This window comes from Physeter macrocephalus, chromosome 18, assembly GCF_002837175.3.
Source record: "Physeter macrocephalus isolate SW-GA chromosome 18, ASM283717v5, whole genome shotgun sequence".
Classification (NCBI taxonomy): domain Eukaryota; kingdom Metazoa; phylum Chordata; class Mammalia; order Artiodactyla; family Physeteridae; genus Physeter; species Physeter macrocephalus.
The window spans coordinates 23,430,758-23,453,066 of record NC_041231.1 but is presented as its reverse complement, the minus strand read 5'-3'; the positions used below and the strand labels follow the sequence as shown (position 1 = coordinate 23,453,066).

The following is a 22,309-nucleotide window of genomic DNA, read 5'->3' as shown; positions in this document are numbered from 1 at the left end:
AGCCCGCGCGCCTAGAGCCCGTGCTCCGCAACAAGAGAAGCTACTGCAATGAGAAGCCCGCGCACCGCAAAGAAGAGTAGCCCCCGCTCGCCACAACTAGAGAAAGCCCGTGCACTGCAACGAAGACCCGACACAACCAAAAATAAACATAAATAAATAAAATGAATTTATTTTTTAAAAAGCAAAAAAACCCATTTTCAGAGTGATCCATTTAAAGCGTGACTCACATCTTGTCCCATCTCAAAACCTATCCACGGCTCCCTACTTCACTAAGAGATTAAGAGTCCAGTGAGCCTTAATGCCCTACTAGGTCTGGCCCTGTTACTGCTTGTCCTTGTCCCCCACTACTCTCCTCCTTGGATGACTTTGGTTTGGCCACAGTGGCCAACGTACTATTTTGAGAACATGCCTTATCTCTGCTCAGATGCCTGTGCTTCAGTTAGACTTACCCTGACTATTTACAGTTGCAACCCCCTTCCCTCTGGCAACTGGACCTCCCTTGTCCGCCTGTATTTTCTCCACCGCACCTGTCACCTCATATTTATTTATTATGTTCCCCTACCTGTCCACACCCCCTAGAGCCGTAAGCAGAGGGCTTGTCGCTGTGTCATTCACTGCTCTATTACCCATCAGCTTGAGCAAAACTGCCCAACAGAAATACAATGCCTGCCACATAGGTAACTGTAAGCACACTGGAGAAAGTCAAAAGAAACGGTGAAATTAATTTTAATATTTTACTTAATCCAGTGTATCCAAACTATGCTCATTTTAATGTGTAATCAATAAAGAAGATTATTCAAATATTTCATATTCTTTTTTCCATACAAACGCCTCGAAAGGCTTTGTGGATTTTAAGCTTACAGCATGTACGTTTGGGCTAATAACCACATTTCAAGGGCTCAATAGCTACACGTGGCCAGTGGTTTCAAAGTAGACAGTGCAGGTCTATTCTACTCTATTTCTTTCTGCTCTGTTGTATACTTATTCTATTTTTCTTTTTAATTCTTGGGCACAGCCCACTGAATTGATTTCCCAAACCACAAATGGGTCCCAATGTGCCCTGTGAAAATCACTGCTCTGAATAAACTTTAAAGAATGTAATGAATGGATTTTAGGACACTTCCTTTGGCCTCCAGGGACTGCTCAGGAGCCTTTAAAAGGGAAATTGACTTCCAGAAAAGAGCGGGCTGGAGGAAAGGGTGAGAAAGTGAAGATCCATGCCAATCCATGAACCGAAATCATCACAATCCGTATCCAATGATGCAAGATTTTTTTTAATTGAAAGGTAATTTTAAGTAACTCACTCCATTGTCAGATAATTAACAAAACATCTAATTACCTGTAATGATATACCATATACATGCTAATATACAACATACAAGGGAAAGTCTGCATAACATTCACACTTCAAAAAGAGTGCATCTGAATAGAGCACAAATACTTCAAGTTTTTCATTTTTCTCCCCCTCACTCTCAACCCATGCAAAGGCCGTGGAAGTACAGTAGTTCAGATCAAGGACAGAGAAGTACAAACTTAAACGATTAATTTCATTTTCCATTTATGAAAGTCCTACTCACCAGCAGACTTTTAAAAAGACACCATCAACTTCAAATCCAAACTCAGCCCTGGGCAGAAGGTGTCAACTTCTAAAACAGACTCAAAATAAGGATTCTACCATTCATATACCATTTCCTCCTTTAAGGTCCTGGATGTTACCAGGACATTAGAAAGCATGCAGTCCAGGTTACCACAGATGTGCTACCCTAAACAGGGTTTTGTTTTTATACGTTTTTGAGCTTCAGATTTTCTCTGAGATTTCTGAGTTGCCAAGGAAAGGCAATACTTCCTACAACTTCCTACAACTCTGGTAAGCTGTTAGGTTTTCACCTAAGCTGAGAACTTCTTCCGAAGATGCTCTAGGTAGGCAGTTTTGATATTTGTGCCCTTGGCAGATGAAAGAGCAAAAACGTCATTTAGAAAACATGACTAAAACCATTTGTTACGTGTATTTTTACTGTTCACTGTGCAAAATATGGCTACTTGATAATTGTTGCAAATGTTGTCTTTACTACAAAAACCGTGCCTTCACGTACATTTCAACAAGTGACTTCTGCTTGAAAAAGAACTCTATTGAGCATATTTCTCTGGAAATCAATATTTAAAATTTATTTTCTTTGAAACGAACATTCAAGAGAGACAGCTCTTGTTTACAGAGTTACCGAGTTTAGCATTATGGCTAACAATGTTTAAAAACAGCTAACTTAAAATGCAAACATTTAAATTCTGAAGTTTAACTGTTGGGAGGCCAAGTCTATTTCTATGGAAATATAAACAGCATGAAAACAGTCATTTTCCCCCCAATGCCATCCCTTGTGAGAATACTTCAGGCCACCATTTTGCTGGATTTAGGAGTAGGAACTCATACAACTCTGAGGTTGTAGGACAGTTAAAAATTTAAATGCTTTGGATGAACCTTGAAGACACTGTGCTAAGGGAAAGCAGTCAGTCACAAAAGACCACATATTGTACGATTCCATTTATGTGAAATATCCAGAAAAGGTAAAACTCTACAGACAGAAAGTAGATTCGTTGTTGCCAGGAGCTGGGTTGAGGGGAATAACTGCTAGTTGGTATGGGGTCTCTCTCTGAGGTGATGAAAGTGTTCTAAAACTAGACTGTGATGATGGTTACAAACTCTGTGAATATACTAAAAACCACTGAACAGTACACTTCTAATGAGTGAACGGTAATGTGTGCGAATTATATCTCAATAGAGCTATTAACAAAAAATTAACATGCCTAATAACATTCACAACGACACTGGCATGAAAGATACAAGGAAATCAAGTTAGTCTAACTTAGCTTTCCGATAATAGTAAAATACATAAATTCCTGACACCCTGGTCTCTGTGTTAGAGAACACTTTCTCAGAGCAACCAATATTTGCCCTTGTGAATACCTGTCACCATCATCCATAATGTCTGTCTTCCCCTTTACAACATAAACTCTAGGAGGACAGAGACGGTATCCTTCTTACGTAGCGCTAATGATCCTAGCACCTAGCACACAATCATCAATAAATACCTGCAGTAAGAATTAACGTATATACACATATAGTACGTGCATGTGTATGTATGTATGAATGAATGAATGAAATTACTGGACTGAGGCATTTCAACCAATCAAGTTGCTTGTGTCCTAACTGTCCCCTTAAATCTGTTCTCCAATTCTCCCATGCTCCTGGCTACCCAGCTAGAGACATTTCCCAGCAGTCCTTGCAGCTTCTTGTGAAATGATCATAATCTTACCAATTAAACGTCAATGGATGTGATGTGTGCAATTTTTAAATCATTTGCTTCAAAGAAAATTGCTTGCCTTGGACTTCACTGTATTTCAACCATGTAGATAAGGACAAAGGCCCAAAGCAGAGAAGCACAAAAGAGAAAAGAACCCATCCAGTCAAGCTAGACTGGCCAGATTATTAGATGAGACAGGGAAGTAAACTTCTATTTGATTTAAAGCCATTGTATGTTGGAGTCTTTATGTTATATCAGCCTAGTCTTAACTCTGAGTGTTACAACCCAGGCATGGGTATATGAGTGTGAAGAGGAGGCAGGATGGAATTCAACGCTTAACTAAACTGACTAGTCGTTTCAGCCAATGTGGTCAGCTGGTATCACTCTTTCCCAGTGTCTTTATAACAACTTCATGAATAGGCAAATAATTCAAATGCTTAATGCTATAAAGACGTCATTTTGAATGGATTTAACTCAGAATATCGCTGTCACTAAGTAAACATTTGAATCATGTAAATATACACTTTCGAAAGACCCAATGAATCCATTAAAAATGGCTGGATAGTTATTTTTAACTTTGTTTGTAACCAAGAAATAATTTGTAATATGTAAGACACAATGAGTGAAGTCTATGAAGATGCCTTATCACTCCTTAATCTAACAAAAAAACAGCTCAAATTGGGGGTGGAAGAAAAACTGCAATGATCACCCTTTTAGATTGTTTTTTCACTTTCTCATTAACAAGCTGACTAGAAAACTGAAGCAACACAAAAAATGAAGTTTGAAGATGACCAATATTTAAAGAATAACCATTTAACTGTAATCTATATAAGTTTCATGATTATCATCAATTAACTCTCACTGTCATTCACAACTGAATCCAAGACAATGAATTTCACAAATTGGATTTGAAGTCTTAGCAAAAACCTGTGTGGGTGAATTGCAAATGTTTGGGGAAAGCAGGGGGGAAAAATGACACAGAAACCTATATATTAAACCACCAAACCAAGGCAGCCATGATAGAATGGCATCAATATAATTATGACCAGAGCAAGCTGTCTTTTTAGCTCCAGTCTTGATATTTTACATGACCTTGGATAAGCTACTAATGTGACCGGTTTCCCAGTTTGTAAAGTGGGGATCATAATAATTACCGGCTACCTCTCAGGGATGCCAGCAACCAGACCCATTTTGTAAAGTGCTCAAATCTACTTGGAAGAAATTGTTCTATCACTACCAAGTATGATGAGTGTTATTTATGATCTTTCAGATCTCTGAATCTAACTTGGAAAAATGTCTTCATCTGGTTTTCTGAATTTTCCTGGCCACTTTCATGCACATAACCAGTTGTTCCCAGAGTGCCACTGTAGGCACATTTATTTGCATTTATGCTGACCGTTAATGAGTCCCAGATTTCGGATTTGGGCATGCCACTGACTGAGGAGCTCCTGGTATCTGAAATCTCTATCCCTTGAGTAGTGTGTAAGATGGTACTGGTCTCTTGACCATCACTGGACAGCACAGTATCTTTGTTTAAGGTTTGTTCAAAGACTAAGCATTCTATCCATTTTATAAATTTTTTTAGATTTTATATTTTTAAAAAATCTTTTTTTCCTTCATATATAAGAGGTCAAGATATGTAAGGATTCGTTTTTGAAGGATCCTTGAGCTTCTTAAGAGGTAAAAGAGTACATGTAAGTTATTATTTATTTGTCTATATATCTTATTTCTTAAAAAAACTGAAAAGGGAGTCAAAACACAAATGGAATTGATACTGTAGAAGAAAAACAGTTCAATAATAAAATGTTAATGGGGAGTAGGAAAAATGAAGTTGACTTAAAAGCAGAATATCAACAACAAAAAGTTGAAGTTCACAGATACTACTAAGCTTAAGCAAAAACTCTTACTCTGAGATTCCTAGAAGTCAAGACAAAAAGAAAAATTAGATGAATTCGTTGTTCAGCTTCCTTTGTTTTATGAAAGGAGGCATCAGGAGGACAAAATTTTTCTATTCTCCTTAAATTTGACAAAGCGTCCCTGATTTGCAGGATACTGTATACTACACCATGTTCTTGACAGTAATTATTAAAAAAAAGCTTGTTTTTTCCTCCGCATGGACTACGTTTCTTAGTCAACTAATGACAAATTCCTGGAAACTTTTTTTTTCCCCAAACTTGCCCTTGACTCATGATATCTTTAACCTTGAACAGCATCATGGAATTGGGAAAAATCACACTGCACAAATTCAAATATTTTCACGTCATGGGTGTAAGCATGGTCATCATAATGACATCAGTCAGGAGAAAAATAATTTATGCTTACAGGTGATTCCAAATACAACAATGAAAACCTACTCATTAAGCCCATTTTTGGAGCTGGAGGGATAGTTCACCTTTTCAACCACTTTTCCAGCTTTGTTTCATCACAATTTTTAGCTGCACCAGAAATCTTTGCTAACAGCACAAAATGAGTTCAGCACCTGGCATGGCTTTCAATGAGGAACACCTTGGATTGAGATCTTGCAGGGATCACAGAGACCAGAACACACAACATGCAGCTGACTAACCGTGGCAGAGACAAAATGCCCACAAAACAGCAATTAGTGACTGGATGGCCTTTTACAGAAGGAGGCTGCAGAGCCCTGAAGTAGACTAAAACTGGGAAACTGGGAAGCGCTTTGCCAGAGATCATGCTAGGTAGGACCTGAGAGCCCCAATGACGGGTTGGAATCAACCCTTTCCATGCCAGAACATCTGAAAGGTAACATATCCTCTTTGGAGGACAATTAGGTGCTTCCCACAGGGTTTAATTTAAACAACAAAGACAGCGAAACGAGGAAAGTTGGTTGGATTTTTTGGGCCCAAATCAAATGTGCCAGAATGCAACTGGAAAAACAAATCCCTACCTTGATAATGCCTTCTAGAACCCCCAAACCCTGGGTGAGAGTAAAAACAAAACCGATCTAAGAATCTTCATATTATCAAAGTTTCACAAAAGACCTTGCTCAACTGAAGAATAAGAAGTCTGTATCCTACAAATTCATAAACTCTAATTTGGTAAGATCTGAGCAAAGGCTTTGTGTAGTAACCGGGCTGGCAAGTAAGTGTTTTAAAGCAGACACAAATCCACTCAATCAAATGGAAACAACGCTGGCCAAGATTCAAAAATAAAATGAAGATACTTGCTCCTTGAGAAACATCAGACTTGAAAGTGACCTGCAAGATGAACTTGAGGGAGGCAACCTCTGCCCTCACCGGAGAGATAGTTTGGGAATCAAAAAACAAAAAAATGTAGCCTCCAGAACCGTTTTAACCAGAGTGCTTTCTTTGCCCCTGCTTCCAGAAGTGAGTTTGAGAAAATGTAACTTAGCTTTAATTCATCGAGCTACACCAGTCTCTATGAAAACTTCGAATTTTAAAATCAACTACCCATTTGATTTCCAAGCAAGGTCAAGAGAACAAGGCAGCTGAGCGCTGACATCACAGGGACATGCCCCACGCCACACGGCAGTTACATCAACGCGGCGTGTTGCTATGGCGCCTGACTATTAATTTCTGAAAGAAGGGATTATAAAGCAGCCAGATGAACAGCCATCGGAAGACACCACCTCAGCACAGAAGACAGACATGCGTTACTCCTGTTCGCAGCAAGTTAATTTTATGAATCACCACTTTTGTGATGTGAATATTCCTTTCTAACTTTAAACCTACCAAGTCAACAACCAAAAAAAAAAAAAAAAAAAAAAATTCGACTTCCACAAACAGGGGAAAAGTTTGATAATATCTGGGGGGGTGGGGCGGGGGAATGTGACTACGTGAACCATTTGTTAACAGCAATCTTTTCTTTAAAGGCCTCCGAAAATATGCTACATACATACTCACACACAAATAAATACATGTATGTTTGATAATTATGTAGATCCGAAAAGAACCGAATTAAGATGCCGAGAAGTTGGTAGACAGAGTCCTAGATGTAATTCCACTAATCATATTTGCATTTACCTTTTTTGGCTTCTGTAAAGCAATCTTCTGTTATAGTCACCTCAAAAGGTCACTTCTTACCCTGAAAACAAAAGAGAATATCAAAATCTGAATGTCAAGACAAAGTAGCAACCACCTATTTGCCTGGGAGAGATGCAAGAAAACCAACCAAAGAACTCAATTCTATTTAATGGCAAAAGACTCTCCGAGTTAATAAAAACCAGCGTCAAGACCTCCGCTTAGTGGACCATGTGCCTTTGAGCTCTTCAAGACGATAACAACTTGGACGGAAAAAGTCAAGATGAAGCGTTTCACATTTTGCCTATGAACTTTTTCTCATCTTGTTGTCTATCAATTTATTTCATGTGGAATAACATGTGAGTCATAGGCCTTTGTTTTTGGAAACCAGACTGCTACTTGAACGTGTCTTTGTTTGGTTAACATCCACGACATCTCTAATTTCATTAAAGCAGAGGCTTATTTTTCTTGCCCTTGCAAGAGCGTTAGTTCTTATAGACAAGATGCTTTATGCCACTCTGGACCTTTCAAAATGAATAAAAGCACCACAATTTTCAGCTTGCGGAGGGGTGGGGGGGGTTCATCGGTGGGTGAAAGCTGTTCACACAATGTTTTCCACTTAGCATACTTCCACCAGACCTACTAAGTTCAATAAAAATGGCTCGTGTCAGATGAAATCAACAACCGAAATCAAGCTTCCTAAAACACAAAGGAAGCACGGAACACATCTAACTCCTGCATCTGCATGCTCCCTTATGCAAAACAGTGTATAATCCTTTAAGAAACATTACAAGCTGCCTCTCTCTGCCCATGTAACTGGGATCAACATATGGCACGAGTGAAAAGAAAAACATTTGTTTATTAATTTTGATCAAGTTACCAACAGGGTACAGGATTGATTCCACATCGACTGACCAAATGCTCATATATACATATATTTTCTTAAGATGGTGAAGTCATACCATCTTATTACTAAAACGTTAATATCCTTTTGCTTACTCTTCAGAACAATATGTAATGAAGTGGTTTAAATTTGATACAGAATATATCTCTGCTCATCCCTCGGCTGTTGGCCCTGAATGTGGAAAGGCAAACATCATTGAGAAGAGTTAAATCTTATTTCACTAGGGCTAAAAATCTGAAAGTGGTACTTTGGTGTGTACTATCTTTGAGGAATTGATCGGAGGCCAATTTATGACATTTCCACAAGCAAGTGTATGCAGATTCTTGCCATTAAGATTGGGAAAAAATGCAGGCTCTGAGTGAAATCATAATTTTCATGTTTACTGTTAGAGGAAATTGGAGGTTTTCACCATAAATGTTCACCATTTGGGTGGGGGAAAACCCTAGCTCTGGGACTTGAAATTACTGTTTTGCAACCTGCCCCAAACCTTTTTGTTTTGACACAAAACAATTCAAATCGAAAATGAAAATCGTGTGCTTTACTGCTGAGGTGTGTCGCCAGGGATCGGTTTCTCCAGCGGTGAGAACTTGGTTAGAGCGCAAACGGTGATAAGAAAACAGAGCTGTGATGGTCGGGTCCTCGAGGTAATGCTGAGATCTACAAAGCAGCCCCGCCCCATGCCAATAAGAAGAGCTCATGAGACACGAGGCACGGCAACCGTCTCACACAACAGAAATTTCCATCTCCACCACTCATCCAATCTTAAATGGAAAGTAAGTGAACTCTGGCAGACCCTACTCAATTCAGGGCAAGAACGCCCTTTCTCCCTCCTTTTCACTTGAGATGTTTTCCAACGTGTGCACTCTAAACTAATTTTCATTTTTATCTATTGAGTTGCATCTATTTTTGCATTTTTGGCAGTCAGGTCTATAGTATCAGACTTTGCAATGCAGATAAGATTGCATTGCAAAGATCATATAGGCCTGGCAAACAATTGCACGTTATTAAAATTTAATGTTTGTAAAAAAAAAAAAAAAAAAAAAAAACTGCTGAAAATGTCTACTTTGAATAAAGTTATCTCTAGTGTTGTATTCAAACCTGCAGAACACTTCCAGGTAAGTACTGCGTCTGTTTCTCTACTCACCTATAGCTACCTAGAACAGTAGGTAAGTGAACATAGAGCAAAAGTATAAGCCGGTTCCCCCTCACAGATTTTATAAGCGTAATTTTTCCCTGGAGGAAAAAAATTAATACTAACAATATTATACAATTGACCCTCCAACTTATAATCACTAAAGCAATACAAATTTGGCTACATTTAATTTTTACTTAGACATAAAAAATTGGCAGTGGGGTACAAACCCTATTTTCTTCCATTTTGAAGTTCCATAAATTTTAATGCAAATGTACATTTGACCACTCATTACTTTATTTCTGTTGATTTTAGTTTTTAGTATACATTAGCAAAGTAATCTAAAAGATATTTTTCCAGCTTTGCTGAGAAAAAGATTAATAGTTCAACAGCTGTTTGCCATCATGCTAAATTAAATGAAATGTGTCAATATAATAGACAAGAAAATTAGAGAGTAGTTCTGGGGCCTGAGTCTGCCTCATTACTAGCCTACAAGAATCAGAAATCAACAACTAGGAGAAAAATCTGCATTTCATTCTTTCCAAAGCATAAAACTTCCATTTCTAAAACTGCTATTAAAAACAAAACAAAACACTTCACCTTATCAAATATATCAACTACATACCTGCATGTTTACTGGCAGCACAAGCACCAAAACTAAAAATTAAACGATTAGATAAGGCTTTTTTTTTTTGTTTTTTGCGGTGCGCGGGCCTCTCACTGCTGCGGCCTCTCCCGTTGCGGAGCACAGGCTCCGGACGCGCAGGCTCAGCGGCCATGGCTCACGGGCCCAGCCGCTCTGGGGCACGTGGGATCCTCCCGGACCGGGGCACGAACCCGTGTCCCCTGCATCGGCAGGCGGACTCTCAACCACTGCGCCACCAGGGGAGCCCTGTAACGCTTTTACGTTAAAAAGAAAAAGAAAAATATTGCCCTGCAGCCCCCTTGTCTCCTCTTAGAAAAAATGCTGGCACCAAGTGAATTTCATTTTTTTTTTTTTCGTTTTCTCTCTAAGTTTCCTACTGGTTATAGGTTTTTAAAGGTGAGCCAGGGATACGGTAAATAGAAATTACGTATTTTCCTTTATGGCATTCTCTGTACAACTAAGATCCTGTGAACACCAGAAACTGTTCTGAGTGTGGCCTCTTAACTACTGTTTGCGATAATGTTACTTACCTAAAGCTATTTGATGACCATAAAGACCTTGACCATGACATTACTCTTCAGCTGAGATCCCTGGGTTAGGAGATTAATGTACCTTCCTCTTCCTCTGTCTCCCCAGTTCCCCCTATTCCCCATAAGGAATTTCACTCTCTAGACCCCTTAGGTTACTACAGTGCTTCAATTTCATACTTTCCATCAGTATATTTGCCCTTAATTTAACCAGTGGGATCCTGCCAATTGGTATGGCCTAGCCGGGAACGAGGTGCAGGTAAACATGGAGGTGTGACTTTATTTCACGAGAAGAAAAATGAACAATATACGCTCTTTTTTTTTGCCATTAAAAACATTTCTCCCTCTTCTTTCCTGGCAGCTCGAGGAAACGATTTGCATCAGGATTTCAGCATTATATTTCATTTTGTACAAGTATACAAGAGAATGAAGGACAGCTACCTTATTTCATTGCAACCTTCAGTCCAACGAATGCTGGCTGAGAACCTACTGTGTGTCAGTGTCCCTGGGATGCGAGGATGATGAACGCCAGCTCCTGCGCCATATGGTGAAGGTGGCAGTTAGGAGTTTCATCTCTGGCTGGAGCAACCCTTCTCTCGAAGTCCAGAAACGGGGTTCAAACTTCCCATCCTCCCAGATATCCCCATCCAATGTCATATACTTCATCTGAGAAAACAGAAAATCTCCAAGGGCCAATTTCCAAGAGACGGCTGTCTCTTTAACCTGTGAATCTTAACTCATGTGGGCTTTTCTGTCTTGTTTTTCAAAGACGTCCTAGAAAAACAAAACTATCTTCAACACAAACTCGACTAGCTGAGAAATGATAATACAAGGGTCACTTCATTTTCTTGCACTCAAGACAAGAAAATCCACTTAGAAATCAACCTGAAAGTGTTTGTTTGTTTTTTTTTTTTCCTCTGCTCTAATAACTTCAAATACTGAGTCAGGCTTACAATAAGAAAGAGGAAGGAGGGAGGGAAGGAAGTGAGAAAAGAAGGAAGAAAAGAAGGAAAGAAACAGGGAGAGTACACGGGCAGGGGGCGGGGGGGGGGGGAGGAAAAGGAAGTAAATTAGAAAGAAAAGAAAGAAAAGGAAAACTATTGTGTCGAGCAGGTCTCTGGGACCAGAGGCGACCCTGGCCATCACCCAGGTTTGCTGGTTTACAAGAGGCCACATCTCTTTTACTTCTCTTTATCAAAGAAAAATCTACCACAGGGGATCCACCACTGCCCCTACGTCCCCCTCCTATTGCTGCGAGGAACATTTTCCTTCCTTTCTCCCCACCCTCTGGGACCCTCAACTCAATCAGAGGACCTAACCTGGGGTCCGTTCTAGTAAGAAGAATCTGGACTACTCTACATGAAGTAAGCCCCATGGTACAGGCAAAAGCTGGCCGAGGCTTGCCTGTGGAATTACTTCAGGCCCCCGGCAACTCCATGTTGGCCCATCTCATTTGGAAAAAACCACTCTCTCTTACCTTTAAGGAAAGCAAAACCTTGGTCATGGTCCTGTGAAAATATTTTATAGGTATCCCTTAGCAGGCTTTAAATGTTGAAACTTAAAAACAATATTTGCTGTTTTCGCTTTGAAGCTCTAACAAAGCCTTTGTTTTAGATTTACGCGGAGTGTGTGCAACAAGAGTTAATAATCAAATCCATCCCAGCCCCCATAAATGTTAAACAAAAAGATAAAAGAAATGCAAATAGCTATTGTCATGGAAAGTTAAAGTACCTGTCTGTATTTTTAAGTGAAAACTATTATCTCTATCAATCAAAATTTAAGAATACAATAGCGCTAATCACAGAAGGTGCTCTGGCGGAGTTACTTTTCCTCATGAAAAAAAAAAAAAGTATTCTTCCCCTTAAAAACCGAGCATAAAAGTCATATACTTACAATTAGACAGGGTATTTGTAATTTTATTATTAAAAACCTTCAGCGGCCTCACTGCTAACAAATGCTTCTAAGTCTCTAGACTGATTTGTACCTAAGAAGACCCAAGTCCCTACATATTTTAATAAGGCTGATGAAATTGGATTCACATTCTCACGGTTTCCGACCTGCGGGGGAACAGCACACTCTTCTGTTGAAAAGAGTCACTCAAACAGAGGCAACAGTTAACTGGCAATGAAAACTCCTTTCAGACCCTGGACACAATTCCTAGCCTCTGAAATATCTTTACATAGGACATATCTTCCCTTGGACAGCTCATCCTTCTTAATTATGGCAATTTAGTTTTGAATTTCTCACACGATTTCTACCATCATACCCCAGAATGATCAAAGTGCACAGCGTGTCAATTTCTCTAGGTCTCTCTCTCTCTCTTTTTTTTTTTTTAAATTTCACTTTTAAAAAAGACTGGGTTAAGACCCTGAACATCGTACTTTCTAAAGACAGTACAGGAACAAAAAATATCAAGATCCCAGATAGTAAAACCAACAGCGCAAGATTAAAATTCCTAGAGTAAACAGTTAAGCCAGGATGCCATTATGCAGGCTGAGCCTGGATGGATGTCTCCTCCACCATGGGGCCAAGAGGCTGTCATCTTCCCCCCAGCAAGATCAGATTTCCTTCCCTCCCAACCGCCGCTCTGCACAGCACGGCCAACATCTCCAGTGTGCTATTAATATCAATGAAGAGACGATTCGATTTCCACTGAAGAAAACCCTTCCTATTCCGGCACAGACTTTCGGGGAGGACCCTGGCCTGGGGATAGACAATACAGCAGCAGAGTTTCACTGCTTTCTTACAGTTCGGTCTCACACACTGTTTGAAGGCTTTTAGCAAACAATGGAAGCATTATCTGCAGGACAGTTACAAAACAGGATTTGTTAGGACAAAGAATAATAAAGCTGTTCTCTTTCTCTCTCCCCATCTTCCTCTCTCTGTTTCTCCCACCACCACCACCACCACCCCGCCCCCCCCCCCCCCCGCAGTTCCCAAGAGCCTCTCTCTGCCACACCACCACCACCACCACCACCACCCCGCCCCCCCCCGCCCCCCCGCAGTTCCCAAGAGCCTCTCTCTGCCAGTTGAAAATTCAGCCACATTTCCTGAGAGGCACCTGTACTTGTCTATTTCAACGCGGCCAAGCAACTGACAAACGGCCCAGGAACCAGGACCAGAAGAGGGCAAAGTAGCCTCTCAACATTTGGAAAATGAAACAAAAGTATCAGCCTTGGCTTCGCACACACTTACCCGTTCATGGTGAGGAAGGGAAGCTTTGGGGCCGGAGAGGCAATTTTCACACAACGGAAGAAAGTTGAGAGTTTGTAAGGGAGAAAGTACAGGCGCTGGGAAGCCTGCGAGCTCTCAGGGCTCCCAGGCTGGCGGCAGTGAGAGGAAGGACTGAAGGTATGTGGGCTAAACACAACAAAAGCCACTGCCTTACTCTAGATTAAATATGCAGGAAGAGGCCCCTTTGCATAAACACAAACACTCAGCAAATGAATAACTGGCTCAATCAGACGCCCGCTGTGCCTTCTACCTGTCCTCCCTCTGACGGGAGACACTGCCTGTTCCAAAGGACAAGGACTAAACAGGAGACAGTTAAATGTTCTGTTGCTATAATAACAATTAAAATGAATTGCATTCATTAGTAATTAAGAACTCACTCCTGGGTGGGGGTGGGGGGGAATGTATGGCGGAGGGCGGGCAGGGCAGGGGTGCATGGGAAATACAGGGCTATTGTATCTCTAGCACTCCAAAAAGAACTTGGAGTAAGGCACATCAGCAGAGTTTTACTGTAACTTGAATTTAGAGCTCTAATATTCAATGAGAGGGTTAAACAATCACATGTTTTCGGCCACAATTTAAGGTCAGAAATACACCTCTTGTTTCTCTGCTTTGCCCCATTATAAACCGATCCTTGTGAGTCTGTACCTCCAGAAAGATCTGTTGCATCTACGTGTAAATATTTACACATATAAAATATATACACACATACATGCACATATATGTACGTGCATATATATGCTCTCACACAGAATATTCACACATATCTAATTAATAAACCAAAGTGTCCCTTTACACTCTTTAGTTCACTAATGATTTAAGAAAAACAATTTGAGTCTTCCAAAAATACATCCCAAATGCCTGCCTTTCAAATGTCATCAATCCATGACCACTCATTTAAAAACATTACCCATATACTAGAAAGAATGCTAACTGAGTGGCCTCAACCACTTACAATTCAATTAAATAACGTAATTACAGTCAACAATTTTCTCCATTTTGGCAGAAAATATGCCATACCTCAACATAATTTGTCCTTAGAACCAAGGAATTTAAGCAAGAGGAAAAACATGCGGGCACTAGGAATTCACTACTGCATTTTCTCAGCCCATGGAGTCAACTCATACTCACCCCTAACCTCGTACTGTATGGTCCAGTTACATGTTGGACTTAGTAACTCAATTATTTTTTAATAACCTTTGCAGTATTAAATGATTTCATTTGAAACATAAATAAGATGATGTGCGTCTACGTCCTTTTAATGCCACATAGGACTCTGGGGGCAAATCCAGCCCTGCTATTCCATAGGATGTGCCCACATTATTACTTGGACTAAAAAAGGGGAGGTCACAGGTCCTTCACAGCCTCGGAGGATGTACCACGATTACGCTAGCCAAGGGAAATAAGGTGGCTTTCTATTTCCAAGGTGGGTTTTATTTTATTAACACCACACTGTTGCCTGGCTATATCATTCTGCCCCCAAAGCAAAAGAATATTACTGAAAAGTTTTAAAAAACTGTGACATAAACAAACAAAAACAACCAATCTTAAACATATACTATGGTATAATACAGAGAGAAAATCTGAAAATTCCCAAAGTCCCCTGAAATAAAATACAGGTTCTTTAAGAGGGGGTCCCCAAGAAACTCAAGATGCCTATTCTCTTCGCTGTTTTCTCTTGAAATGACCTTCCAAGTCACGTGTTAGATAACCCTCTTGCCTAGACTTTAGTGATCTAACCTTGATGCAAATAAACCATGGAACAAAATTTAATCAGTATATCACTGTGAAAAAGGCCTTTGTCTATCCCAGTGGAGCTTCTAATGACTGTTTTGGCAGTTCTGGCAGGTAGTTATGCTTCCCAGCTCATCTATATCTCATACTGGTTGAGCAAGCTAATGGAAATGCTGTTAGTGGAATCCAATATTAATGCTCTGTATCGTGCAAACCTGGATGCAACTGAATATATTACACAATTATAGGTAGTATCTAATTCCATAGGTATTAGATACTGTCCTCGAAATTAATATTTTAATGAGGAGAGTGAAATAAAGATGACGATCCAGGTAAGGGATCCATGCATTGTGGCCCCAGCTGAGCTCCTTGCCGCCAGAGCACTGGATCCCTGAGCAAACAGCACAGACAGAGGGACTGTGACAAAAATCCGTATGCAAGCTTTACATGCTGAGTGACACATACTGATGCACAGAGTCAAAGATGTCATCCTCACACAAGCGCCACTCGCTGCAAGCTTGAGAGAGAATGAAGGGGGAAAATGGTGGGCGGGGGCGGGGGGGTAGAGGAGTTGAAGTGAGACCTCCAGAAAATAAACAGGGTGTACAGTTTCAAAGGGTGAAGACACAGACATTTCATTGTTCAAGCCAATTATCAGTGGAAAATAATAACAACAGATGGATTCAGAGTCACTGACTTTTCATATGCACTTCATCTCAGCGGAACAGATGATAAAACGCGAGAGCTATCTCAAAAAGGCAAAACATCTTTCAGTAAAAGAACTCTACAGTCCAGATGGGGACCTTCTAAGGCTGCTGATTATCTTCTTATAATGTTGTAAGATAGACTTACTAAAACATTTCAAGAACTGATCAGATATGATGCGTACAATGGCTTCATTATTGGAAGGAGTTGCCTCAGACTTGTGACTAAACCAGGCAGCGATTTCAATAGGGTTAGGACTCGAAGTTTCCTGTTTTCTCATCAGGGACCACAGGTTCCAACTAAGACTGGAAATCTGTGCACAACAGGAGAATAAACCACGGCCCAAGGATCATACATTTGTGCCCTTCTCTCGTCTGAGCAGAAACTGGGACTGTGAAAAGGACATTAAATTATCCTAAGCATTCCATCATGATGGGAAAAAATTAGCTCCAAAGCAATTCCTTATTAAAAGCATTCACTGATAAAATATCATCCTTTATATACAGTTAGAATATCTTAAATATACTTTCCACTGGTGACTGCAAAATAAAATTTGCTTTTAGTAGGAAATAAATATAAATTTCAATGATGGTGTGATAAACCGTTCTAATAAATGCCAAGCAAACACACAGGCAAAACCCACCAACCAACCCCAAAGCATTCGCACTTAACTTAAATATCACCAAGTCAGACTCACAGGTAAAACACAATAGGTAAACCACAACCTGACAACTTGTTCTAAGAGGAAACGTTAAACTCTCTCATCAGATAAGCCCCATTATTACTGGAATAACAATGTAGCCGTTCTGTCTGTCTGTCTCCATCCATCCGCCGTCAATTCTATTACCTTCATTATTTTGCAAAAATCTCTGAACAGAAGTAAAATATGGTTGAAGTTACTGTGCTAAGGAAAAAGAAAAGCTGATCTTCCTGCTATTTACTAACATACGTAACATTTAAAAAATATTTTTATGAACACACTGTTGACTTCACAAGTTTATAATGTAAGTAAAAAAAAAAATCTTTTTTTTTAAGAGCAAGGCTTTTCTTTCAAAGGACTCTGACAAAAGTAAATTCGTAGCAGAACATAGAAGCACGAAGAAATATCGCCAAGGGCCAAATTCTGCAACTGCTTTAAGAAGCAAACAAGAACACAAAAGACGTGTAATGCAACCATCTGGCTCGCCGCATACTTTATCAATGCCTCAACTTTCTCCCCCACCCCCCTCAGCCAGCCCACACCAATGCCACAAAACCAAATGGCTTCACTTCTGTTTCGTGCACAGCAAATTTACACAATGCACTCAGAATGCAAAAGTTGAATTTTACACATACACTAGTGTCTTAAAATTTTTCCTCACTTGAACCATTTTGTTGTCTTTGTTACTTATTCAGAGCGGGGCTTCTTTGAAAGACCACTTGGAACTTCACTGTAATAAAGATGTCCCCACAAGGATCGATCAGTTTAGGCTCAGAAGAATCCCCCTTCGAAATCTTCATCTCCACTATCTTGTGACTTGTGATAATCGGACACTAGATGTCGACGTCTGAAAAAAGAACGCTAAAAGTGTTCCAATTGCACCTTTACTATTTTTGTCTTTTTGCTCTAAATTGTAAGTTGTTTCCCTCGTTTATTATGTGAAATAACCACACTCACTTTGAATCACCGTCCTTGAACGTCAGCATGCCCATGGGAATTTTTCCTTATTCGGCTCATTCTACATTTACTGAGCAACTATTGTGGTATCAGGAACTGGCTGAACAATGGGTGCTCAAAATCATCATATCCCATATGACAACAGAAACTGCCTACTCCAGGAAACCAGCAACACCACATTTTATTTAAAAATCTTCCACACCAGGTAGGCTGAAGCATCGTATTCATGTACGTAGATATGTGAAAAGTCATGGCACATCTGTAGGTATCCAATGGCTTTCAAAGGTAGGAATTAAGACTTTTAATGGAAATCTCTTGCGGGTAAAATCAACATAGGTTGTCATAAATGGTTCTCACAAAGAAGCAACAGTGAAAAACCACAATAACTGGGAAAGAGAAGGCCTCACAGGCCAACTCTCCTCTGCTTTTCTGCAGGGGCAGGCTACAGGCAGGCGTTCTGGGTCAGGCAGGAGCTCTTGGTTGGAATCAAGACTTGCATGGCAGGGGCCACATCTCGTTTATTTCTGCTTTCTTGCTGACAGTGGTTTCCCCCTGAATCCCTCTCCATGTTCCAGGATAAGAAGGCCTTGGCTATTTTCTCAAGGGGCTGATTTTCGGTTCCCTTGTGGGTGTTTCTGCCCGGGAGCACAGAAGCTCCTGGTCTGGACAGCCGTGGTAATCTTAGGACACACACAGAGAATCCGGCCACCGGGTGAAGGAATCCGCTAATTGTTTAAACCTGCAGTCGCGTCTGGCCACCAGTTGGCAGACACAACTCGTGGCTGCCTAGCAGGCCTAGGTTAGCACAGCTGGAGCCAGATGACAAGCTCTTGAAGATATTCTTCCCGTGGCCACATCTGGCTCCTGGCGGCTTCAATCTTTGGCGAAACATTCTGTTTGGTTTTTCTGGGAAAGTTTAGGCAACAGATAAAACCCGGCAGATGCATCTTGACTGTGTGCATTTCAGTTTGGGACAAATTAACAGAATATAAACTCCATGAAGGCAAGGACTTCATCTGTCTTGCATGCTGTCTCTTGATACAGAACAGTAGCTACACACGGTCATTGTTCAATAAATATATATGGAATGAACACCACGGGTCGCCATGTAAATTGAATAAAAAGAATCCTGGATCTCACCCCAGCTCCTTAATTCCTCTGTTACATATACAACGGCTAACATTCCGGGTGCACGTAGAAAAGACCCTTAAAGTGGCTCCAGAGCTGCACTTTACTGTGGACATGTTCACCCAGGGAGAGACACTCGAGCATGAACCCACTCACACAGTCCCTATAGGTGGGAAGACCTCCCAGCAATCTTTCCCTGAAAATAGCCCTCTCCCAGGATTACCCACATCCTGACTTGAGTAGTCCTTAAACTGCAAAACTTGGCAGCTACGTGCCCCCAGTGCTCGCGAGTGACCCGAAAGTAGAAGCTTACCTTTTGGCCACCAGAGAAATGCCAAATGATGAGGCAAGTTTTCCTGGCTCCTTTTCTTCCCATTTCCTTTCCCAGGCCTCTCTTCCTGAATTCTCTGACATTTGCAGATGCCAGCTCCCTTCTACACTCAACTTTGACCCCTCTTTTTTTTTTTTTTTTAAGATATTTAAAAATCAGTATTAGGCTTAATTTACACACAACAGCATTCATCAATTTTATGTGTGCAATTTGATGAGCTTGGCCAAAAGTATACAGTCTTATAACTGCCACCGCAATGTTCACGACATAGAACATTCCCACCTTCCAAAGCTCACCATCTCTCTGGCTCCCACTAGAAATACACTAAGAAATGCCAGGATAATTTAGAACCCTGTGGGGCTCACCCTCTCGGCTCCTTAGCTGAAAAGGTTTCTGATATGTACAGGATGCCATATTAACACTGATACTAGGGAAGCTTTAATCCTGACGACAGTAAAGCTCTGCCAGATGCCCCCAGAACTTGACAAACGAGAAGGGACATTTGGGAGGAGGCTGACGTGGCTGTCTGCATGTGATGCCGCTTTCCCAATCCAGCAAGTTAACGTTCCTAAAACAAGAATGGCCGAAAAGCGGCAGACGACTCTGACAAATTCAGCACGTGGCCTTCAACGAAGCGAAGCTACTCAGAAGTGCACCCGATGAAGCTGTTGCCCGAATCCGCTCCCCTTTCTGTCAGGTAAAGCAGCACAGGTGGGGATGGGGTGATTCTTTTCAGCTCACTCTGAGAGTTTCGGAAAGGAGCTCTGCATCCACCCTGGGGAACTGGGGAAGGAACTGCTCACCTTGTCAAAAGTGGGCCAGGAAGACTCTTAGAACACCCCCAAAATGCCCCTCCTCCTTTGTTCCAGATTTTTGGAATTACTTTAAACATGGGAGAACGCCCTTCCGCAATCCCACAATCACAAGGGGAGCTGAAGATAATCAACGGAGAAGTGGCATGACAGGACACAAATGATACCCAGTCCTGAGCTGAGAAGAGACTATAAAAACAACCAAAAGAAAACAGAAAGAAAATTTTTCTAATTAGGGAAAAACCCTGATGGCAGTTTTGGGGGGTCGGGGTGAAGGTGGCAAGGCCCAGGATGTACGGGATGAATATCTCTATTTCTTAATGTTGCCTGGGGCTGCTTCAGTTCAAACTCAGTATTCTATAAAACAGTACCGCACAGTAGAGTTTAGTCTAGAAGAGTTCAGACCTTACAAGCACAGATTCAAGTCCAAGAGTTCAAAACTCAGCTCTGCTGCTTACTGGCCTTGTGAACTCAGGCAAGTTTCTTCACTTCTCGGCCCCACAGTGTGCTCATCCACAAAACGGGCTGAATGATAGTACGTGATGTGCTTTTGAGGAATAAGAGCATTAACATTAAAAAGTGCCTAGAAAAGTGCTGGGGACTCCCTTGATGGTCCAGTGGTTAAGAATCCACCTTGCAACGCAGGGGACGCTGGTTTGATCCCTGGTCGGGGAACTAAGATCCCACATGCTGCGGGGCAGCTAAGCCTGTGTGCCGCAATGAAAGATCTCACGTGCCACAACGAAGATCACACGTGCCGCAACTAAGACCCGACGCAGCCCCAAAATAGTAAAATAAATAAATGAATAAATATTTTTTTAAAAAAGAAAGAAAGGGAAGGAAAAGTGCCTGGCGCATAGTGAGTGCTAAGGAAAAGATAGCCACTGTTGTTTTAACCAGGGATAATGTAACTGAAGTAAATCTAAAACTTCCCACGCTTGATTTCTATCATCTCTACAAGTTGGTAATAATATCTGGTTCTGTGCCATGCTACAGGCTAGGAAAAAGGAAAGAACATACAGCAGTTTTTAAACTTAACAACACAGTGCTAAAATAAAATCAAACTATTTATTTTTTCTCCCTCAATATTAGCTGGAGAATCGTAGGTTTAAGACTGGGGTCCCACTGGTCTCAGTGGAGGGTAAATCATCAGCTATAAGACGGCTACAGTCCAAGCGAGTGGCAACCGCTTGTCCCGCCAAAGACCAAAACGGACTTTGGGGCCACGTTCAAAGAAGGTAAGAGAAGAATCTGGCCTGAAACCCAAAGGTACTGAAACACATTTTCTCGTACTTTTTTCAAGTCTGTGCATATAGATTCTGTTACTGATTTAGGGTCTTAAACAGTTTGTTTATTTTTTAAATGCCTTTCAGCTCACCTTTAATAACATGTTTCTTTGACTTGGCTGAACTATGCCTCAGAAGAATTACAAGCGGGAATACGGCTGGGTGAAAGGTTCAGTGAACTAATCCACACCTGGTCCATGTAAAAAAAAAAAAAAAAAAAAAAAGGCTCATATTTTCCATATAGAAACATGTCTCTTTATATGAACCAGGCTTTCTTTTGTTTAATTGCTAAGGCACTTTCTACACCGCACAATCTTTCATGAGCTTCTTCAGTGGGGTGGGGAAAAGGCCACAGCACCCCCACCCAGTCATTCCATGGAGTTTTATCAGTGACAGAAATAATCATAACAATAATAATAATACAGCACAAACCCCATTTAGAATACGAAGTGATAGATTTATTTCAGCAGAAATTCCTTGACCAAATTTTACCAAGGACAAGAGACCAGCATTTCCCCCCAGAAAACAGACCGGGGGTCAAATGAGATGTCTTGTGTCTTCGTGACCAAAATTCAGATTTGTTCTACACCCACTGTGTGGTCCAGACTTTTAAGTGGAGGGACTAAGGCTTACATGGGAAAAATCTCAGATGAGAGAGAAGAACAAACACATTTTAGAGCTGAAAGGTACCTGTGAGGGGATCTAGTCCAGGCACTCCCTCCTGCGGAACAGATTCATTGTGTGACTGAGACCACACAGGTGACGTGGAAGCAAGCAGAGACAAGAGCCTCTGCCTCCCAACCAATGTGGAAAAGTGACGGCTCGAGGACGTGGCTGTTGGAAACATCAATCACATCAAAAGGAGATTAGGGGGCTTCCCTGGTGGCGCAGTGGTTGAGGGTCCGCCTGCCGATGCAGGGGA

The 22,309-nt window shown here is 41.0% G+C and overlaps 1 protein-coding gene across 2 annotated transcripts in view; it reads right to left on the bottom strand.

Moving 5' to 3' along the window:
* The window catches only part of FOXP1 (forkhead box P1), a 610,819-nt gene that overhangs the window by 327,043 nt on the left and 261,467 nt on the right, over window positions 1–22,309 (bottom strand). The window contains exon 3 of one of the 2 annotated variants that reach the window (XM_007105389.4): window positions 7,298–7,358. The gene's annotated coding sequence lies outside the window, so the exon portion shown is untranslated. Of the gene's footprint in view, window positions 1–7,297; window positions 7,359–22,309 lie in introns of those variants that run through there. The other variant, XM_007105390.4, reaches the window with a different exon arrangement.